The following is a 7,553-nucleotide window of genomic DNA, read 5'->3' as shown; positions in this document are numbered from 1 at the left end:
GGTATTATGTTGATTTTTTTTCCTTTACAATTATGCATAGCGATATGTGGTGTCCCCTATGGGTTTCATTTCAGGTTAGTACAGGAGGGCTACTGAATATATGTTATTAAAGGAATCATTGGGTCTGAGACCCAATAACTAATACAAATAACTCATCCTTAGCATAATATGACAATACCATTTCTGTCTCCAAGGTCCCCAGCATATCTGCCTGCAGTCTGACATCAAAGAGTGGCGCATCATATTACCTTGGCTTCAAGACTATAAGTAGATTGTTGAACTCTGCCCCAGTCACTACCATTTGTGGCCCCAAATAACAATTTTATCCATTTTCTTTTTTTTTTCCTCCTTTTTTCCTTCCTGGCATCTGCTGAGCCATTGGCATTACTGCCACTGCCCACAGTGGCAGCCACATCCCATCATGAGAAAAAGCCATCATCTGCTGAATTGTATCCATTTTCTTGATCAGTTCTTGCAGCATTGTTATTTTGTTCATCGGAACATCTGGTGCCCTCTTGGAAAAGGACTTACTCAAAAAGTCCGGTGGCTCAAATATTATGACAGTTGTAAAATGAGGCGAACCTCCGTTTCCTTGAGTTTAGAATTTGCCCCTGAGGAATGTGGAGGCAGGCATGAGCAAGCACATCCGTTTTGTCTCATGCAGTACATAGTGGCAATAAACACCCTGGGTAAGAAAATAAGCACTTAGTGCTGTGCACACAGTAACAAAAAAATAAATATATACTTTGAGCTGGATTCAAATACGAACCTACAGGTCATGTTGTCAACACAGTGAAAAAGGAAAAAAAAATGCATCATCAGTGAATAAACCTGTAATGAGTATGCAGGGCTATCCTTTGGCAAGATTGCAGAGCACCTGGCGTTTCCAGCACTTGTATCTTCTTTCTCAGGTGCCCTTTCCTTCCCTCCCCTCAGCACCTCTCGGGCCAGCAAGCCTAAGGCTCTCAATGCACTTGGAATCGGCAAGCGTTTTTGAGCTACTTTTCTTTTTTTTAAGATTTTATTTATTTATTTGACAGAGAGAGTACACGCACAAGTCGGGGAGCGGCAGGCAGAGGGAGAGGGAGAAGCAGGCTTCCCGCTGAGCGGGGAGCCCAATGCGGGGACTCGATCCCAGGACCCCGGGATCATGACCTGAGCCGAAGGCAGACGCTTAATGAATGAGCCACCCAGGCGCCCCTTGAGCTACTTCTGCTGTATGTCAGGCAATGTGGGAGGCACGATCAAATCCATGTCTGATTTGATCAAACCCCCGTCAGAAGGAAGGGGGGCTGATACACGTTTTTTCTAACTAACTCCAGGGTTTTTTTTTAAGAGCAGACAGGCTTTTTCTGGAGATCAGAATAGTGGTTATCCTGGACAGGCAGAAGTGACTGGGAAGGGGCATGAGGGTTTCTGGGGAGCTGGTAATATTGTGTTTCTTTTTTTTTTTTATTGTGGTGAAAAATACATATCATAAAATTTACCACCTTAACTGTTTCTAAGTGTGCAGTTCAGTAGTGTTAAGTGTATTCCCATTGTTGTAAAGTAGGTCTCCAGAACTTTTTCATCTTGTAAAACTGAAACTCTCTACCCATTAAGCAATAACTCGTTTTTCCTGTCCCCAGCCCCTGGTAACACCATTCTACTTTCTATTTCTATAAATTTGACTACTTTAGATACTTTATACAGGTGGAATCATACAGTATTTACCCTTTGGTGACTGGTTTATTTCACACACTTTTGATGTCCTTCAAGTTTCATCCATATTGTAGCATGTGACAAGATTTCCCTCCTAATGTTGTATTTCTTGATCTGGATGCTAGTTACCTGAGTATGTTCACTTTGGGAAAATTCATTCAGCTGTGCATTTATTAACTGGACATACTTCTATATGCATGTTCTACTTCCAAAGAGGACTTTACTTTAAAAAATAGATGGAGATAAAATTTAAAAATCATTACTACTATTTCTACTAAGCTATTAGTAACTTGTGTTAATGTTTCCCAGAGGTGTTTTAGAAGTACCAGTTAGAGAAGGCAATGCTTAACTCAAAGGGGTACTTGCTGAAGGCAGAACTTCAGAAGAGGTGGCTTGGGGCACCTGGGTGGCTCAGTTGCTGAAGCATCTACCTTCTGCTCGGGTCATGATCCCAGGGTCCTGGGATTGAGAGCCCCGTGTCGGGCTCTCCACTCAGTGGGAAGTCTGCTTCTCCCTCTGCCCCCACCCGCTGGTGCTCTCTCTCTTTCTCTCAAATAAATAAATAAAATCCTTTTTAAAAAAAAAAAAAAAAGAAGAGAGGGCGCCTGGGTGGCTCAGTTGGTTAAGCCACTGCCTTCGGCTCAGGTCATGATCCTGGAGTCCCGGGATCGAGTCCCGCATCGGGCTCCCTGCTCGGTGGGGACTCTGCTTCTCCCTCTGACCCTCTTCCCTCTCGTGCTCTCTATCTCTCATTCTCTCTCTCTCAAATAAATAAAAAATCTTTAAAAAAATAAATAAATAAATTTAAAAAAAGAAGAGAAAGGGTGCCTGGGGTGGCTCAGTCTTTAAGCGTCTGCCTTTCGCTCAGGTCATGATCCCAGGGTCCTGGGATCAAGCCCTACATCAGGCTCCCTGCTCCGCGGGAAGCCTGCTTCTCCCTCTCCCACGCCCCCTGCTTGTGCTCGCTCTCTCTCTCTCTCTCTCTGTCTCTCTCTCTCTCTCTCTGTCAAATAAATAAAATCTTAAAAAAAAATGAAAAAAGAAGAGATGGCTTCACACAGGCCCTATTCAAATTTTACCTGAAGTGTGGCTCTGAGCCCCTTTATACAGAAGCCTGGTACTGCCCATCACAATCCAAAATCACTAAAAATTAATACCCTGCCACCACCAAACAAGAGCAGAAGGTAAAGGGGGGAAAAACTGTCCTTAAAGAGGGGAATGAAATTGGGAAGAAAGCCCACTGAAGAAAATTTTAGGAGAAAGAACAAAGAACCAACTGAGCCACCCAGGCGCCCTCTCTTCTTTTTTTTAAAAAAGAGTTTTGCTGATTGTTAGAAAAACGAAGAGCCAAACAGATAATCAACACAGGACAACCAGTGAAACTTGCATTTCAGATAATCAACAAATAGGTTTTTAAAGTAGAAATACGTTCCAAATAATGCATAGGACATACTTGTACTAAAAACCTAGGTGTTGTTTATCTGAAATTCACCTTCCGCTGGGCGCCCTGTATTTTACCTGGAGAGCCTAGATACAAGGGAAGGAAGGAGGGAGACAAAATCATGGGGAACACAAAAATGTCTTTTCAAAGCAGGGAACCAGCTCAAAGCCAGATTCTCTGACAAGTACCTAGCACTGGATAATATTCCCTGTCCTAAATGAGGGAAAGAACTTTCCACTAAGAATTGGTTTGATTTTGCAATTAAGAAAAAATTAGACTTTTCTTGAATGTCTTCCTTAGGGGTCCAGAGTTTAATCCAAATCTTGTCACATTGGCTATTTCCCAGAGAGCTGAGTGACAGAATAGGATAACCTACAAGAATGGTGTGTGGGGCTGCAGGGAGGAAGGGCAAGGGACTTCCTCCGAACACCTAGTACCTGGTAGTGACTTATCTTGTCAGTTTTCATCTGAAGAAATTTTGATGTATATAAATAGGGGTTGCCATTAAAAGTAGTGCATCCGTAGTGGTGGGGAAAAACAAATTCCTGAATGCTCCGCCCTCCCTATTCATCAAAGCAAAAGCATCCAAGATTCACTTAAGGTGAATGAAGGCATTTGTTCTGGAAGAGTTGGCCTTGTCACACAATTTCTGATTCACTTTGAAGCCCTGCAGCTAAACCCTTCTAATTCTGAGTCAATAGAAGGGATAATCAGGCTTGATCAATGAAAGTTCTCAGGCTCATTGTTTAAAAGAAATAATTTTTAAAATTGCAAGTATATAATAGGGATTAAATAATTAACAAGATGAGTCTAGGCTGGTTTTGCAAGGCCCATTTTAACGATTGGTTTTTAAATCAGAAGTATAGTTGCGTGCAGCTAAAAGCAAGTGTCCTCTAAATAGTTTGTTAGTAGACCTAGGTAAACTCTATGTTCTATGATCTTTTTACACCATTAATTGCTTAATAAGCTTTTCTTTCATAGAGTGTTTGAAGTAAACTTTGGCCTAGCTCAGGTCGAACGATCACAAAACTTTAAAACCATGAAGACTGAATTTATTACATGGAAGCTGTATCTGTGATTGTTATCAACTGGATATGTAGAATCTTGGTTGATACTTTTTATGGCTTTATGAAACTGTCAATAGCCCTGACCTGTATGTCCTTGGACAGTTTCCTTAGGTGTCTATACCTTAACTTCCTCATCTGTAAAATGAGGGAGGGGGTGGACGATGATCTCTAGCCTCCAAGCTCTAAAACATCATGACGAGATCACACTAAGGGTGGTGTCTATCTCAGGGAGTGCTAACTTAGCACAACTTACCTAGAGGTTTCCTTGGTAGGGATGGTTATTATTTTAATGAATAAAGGTAAGAAGAGTATAGAAAAAGTGTTTTCAGTTGCTTCTTGTCCCTTGGAAATCTTTCATGGGTGAAGAATCAGAACTTGGGGAAAAACCAGAACACCCATAAAGCAATAATGTCTAGAAGAGACCAAGGATTGAAGAACTGAGAAGCAGTTACTACAGGGAGAATAGATGCCATGAGAGAAAAACACACCCATCTTTGCTTCCTCAAAAAACCAAATTGTGCCTGCTGGGAACAAGAGATTGACTCCTCGCTAGGACATTGAGTGCTGCCAGAAGCAATATCTTCCATTTGATTCCCATAACAGGAAAAGCATGTAATGGCAACTGTAACACAAGACAAGAGACTATGCCCAGGCCTGAGTGTTTCCACCCACCCCAGCTCTGAGGTGAACAGTCTGTACGTATAGCACCTTGAGGATCAGGCTCTCTCATCTCCAGAATCTTTATACCCATTAAGTCAAGTGTTTAAGATGCAAATTATTTGGATCATGAAACTCTTTTTGTTTTCACACTCATTGCCAAATATTTGTGCACTTTCTGAACATTGTTGTACAAATTATAAACGTATCTAAAAATGTTCAGCCACGGCTTCTTGCTGAGACTCTTCCACATGAGAGAGCTTGTGACCATCCCCTCAGCCACTTTCTCAAGAAAGGGACAGCTTGGAAGGGAGACTTGCAGCTGGGAGGGTAGACTCTAGCGTCAAACAAGGTAAAGTCACTTCAACTGCTTCACCAGCTTCATTCCTTCCCCACACCATGGCTCTGCCTTCCTCACCAAGGGGACAGAAATCTGGAAGGATATTTTAAGCGCCCCTGAGGACTGTGTGTATGTGGACACTATGGAGTATATGAGCATACGCGAGGACTGACTAATCAAAGCTAATATTCAAGGGGGTCTAGGAGAAAGAGAGTTGTAACGTGGTCAGGATCAGGATATGTACAGAGTGTGTATGGTGTGTGATATTTTGAAGCAAAGTTCAGGATTTGTTCCAGAAAACTTGGCAAAAATTTTACCCTCTGGGGCATAGGAGGTGTGGTAGGCAGAAGAATGCCCCTACCCAAAGGTGTCCACCTGTTTATCCCCAGAACCTGTGACTATGTTATTTCACATGGCTAAAGGGACTTTGCAGATAGGATTAAGCTAAGGGTCTTGAGTCAGGGAGATGATTCTGGATTATCTGGACGGGCCCAGTGTCATTACAAAGGTTCTTATAGGAGGGAAGCCTCTAGAAAGCAGAAAAGGCACAGGCATAGATTTTCCTTTAGAGCTTTCAGAAAGAATGCAGCCCTGCTGATCCCTTGATTTTAGGACTTCTGACCTCTAGAATTGTAAGAGAATAAATTTTTGCTCTTTGAGACCTTGGTGGTGGACAAACAGACATGGGCTCTGCCAATATGGAACTCAGAGCCACAGGAAGAAGACTGGCATTAAAACAAAAATTGCTATTAATTAACTCAGGTATGCAGTGTGCTGTGAAGTACTTCATGGCACTTGGAGAATGATTAAAAGGAGATCTACTCCTTCTGGATGGTCAGGGAAGGTTTCCCTAAGGATGTGATGTTTAATAAGGCAGATTCTAAGGATGAGTAGGAGTTAGCTGTCTCGGGTCAGTGGGGGTGGAAGGAGCCTTGAAGAAAGATGGAAGAGCTTTTCCAAAAGCTGTAGGCAAGCAAAGTGTTGTGTTTTAAGGAATTAAACTAAGTCCAGTATTGTTGGAGCCAACGGAACAAGGGTTGATGCTGTACAAGAGGAGATGGAGGGGTGCCTAGGGCCTGGGCTAGGCAGGGCCTTCTAGGCCAATGAAGGACGGTGGTATGTCCATATTTACACTTTTAAAGATCACTTAGGCTATAGTGGATGAAAGAATGGATTGAGGGGCAAGAGAAGATACCAAGAGACCAGTTATTAAGGACACAGCCTGGGTAAGAAGTAAGGTAGCTCTGGTCAGGATGGTGGCAGTCAGGATGGAGAGAAGCAGAAGGGTTCAAGAGATAGATATATAGGACAGAGAATCAAAAGATTTGATGATTGATGGAGTGTGAGAGGTGACAGAGAGGGAGGTGTTAAGGATGATGCCTAGGTTCGTAGATGAAGCAACTCTGTCAGCAGAATTTCCATTTTCTAAGGAAGGGAACAATGCTGGAAGAGAAGAATTTTGGTGGGAAGATCGGAAGTATGACTTTGGACCTGGATAACTTGAAGGGGCCACTGAGACATTCAGGTGGAAATGTCAAGTAGGCATTTGCCTACACAGGGGCAGGAGATTTAAACTTAGGAGTCAGAATTTCAATGGTAAGTGAAGGTCTGGGGACAGTGGAGGCTGGCGAGGAAGGGAGAAGCTGGTAAGCGGAGGGCCTAGCAATCTCAAAGGAAGCAGAGGGCAGAGAAAAGACCGGGAAGTGACTAGAAAACCAGGAGAAAAACAAGGAGGGTGTGGAGCCACTGAACTGAAAGGAAAAGAGTTTTGCAAAAAGGAGGGAGTGGCCGTGAGATAAAAATAAGAACTAAGAAGTATTCCTGGGACATGAAGATCTTTGGTGACCTCAGCATGAATTTGGTGTGGTGGAGGAAAGGGGATGGCACCTAGGAACTGCCATCTCTTCTAAGTGTTTCTGGCAGACGCTGGTCGGAACAGGGTCTTCAGGAAAAGCTAGGAACCAGTGAGAAGGCCGGAGGGAAACTGTTGCTCGCGACCGGCTGAATTACGTGCCCCGCCGCCACCGCCACCGCCACCGCGCATGCGCAGCGGTACTTCCCCGGCCCAGAAAGACAGAGGTAGGTGGTGGACGCGGCTCCAGACTGCCGGGGCCTTAACCGTATCTCCTTGTTCACTTGTCACCTTTGGCCAGAATCACTCCATCACTCCTTCTTTCTCTTAGCTCTCTGGGCCTTGCTAGCAGCCATCCCTGTCTCCATTCTTGCTTATTCTGAGACTGGACCCATGAACTCACCCTCTCATTCTCTTTCTTCCTTTGGGTCTCCTGGTGTTGGAGAGATTTTGTGTCTCCAGGGAGTGTGAGTGAATTGACATTTCAGAGCAATT

General features: G+C 43.6%; 1 non-coding gene across 1 annotated transcript; it reads right to left on the bottom strand.

The window, feature by feature from the left end:
- Positions 1 to 357: 357 nt before the first annotated feature.
- On the bottom strand, positions 358 to 444 carry LOC114223647 (small nucleolar RNA SNORD35). The gene has a single exon (XR_003612209.1). It is a non-coding gene; the product is annotated as a small nucleolar RNA SNORD35 (small nucleolar RNA).
- Positions 445 to 7,553: the final 7,109 nt, after the last annotated feature.

Source organism: Eumetopias jubatus, unplaced genomic scaffold (assembly GCF_037043125.1).
Source record: "Eumetopias jubatus isolate StellerSeaLion01/CBP00866 unplaced genomic scaffold, mEumJub1_p1.0 scaffold_11, whole genome shotgun sequence".
In the NCBI taxonomy this organism is placed as follows: Eukaryota; Metazoa; Chordata; class Mammalia; order Carnivora; family Otariidae; genus Eumetopias; species Eumetopias jubatus.
This window is presented reverse-complemented; position numbering and strand designations above follow the sequence as displayed.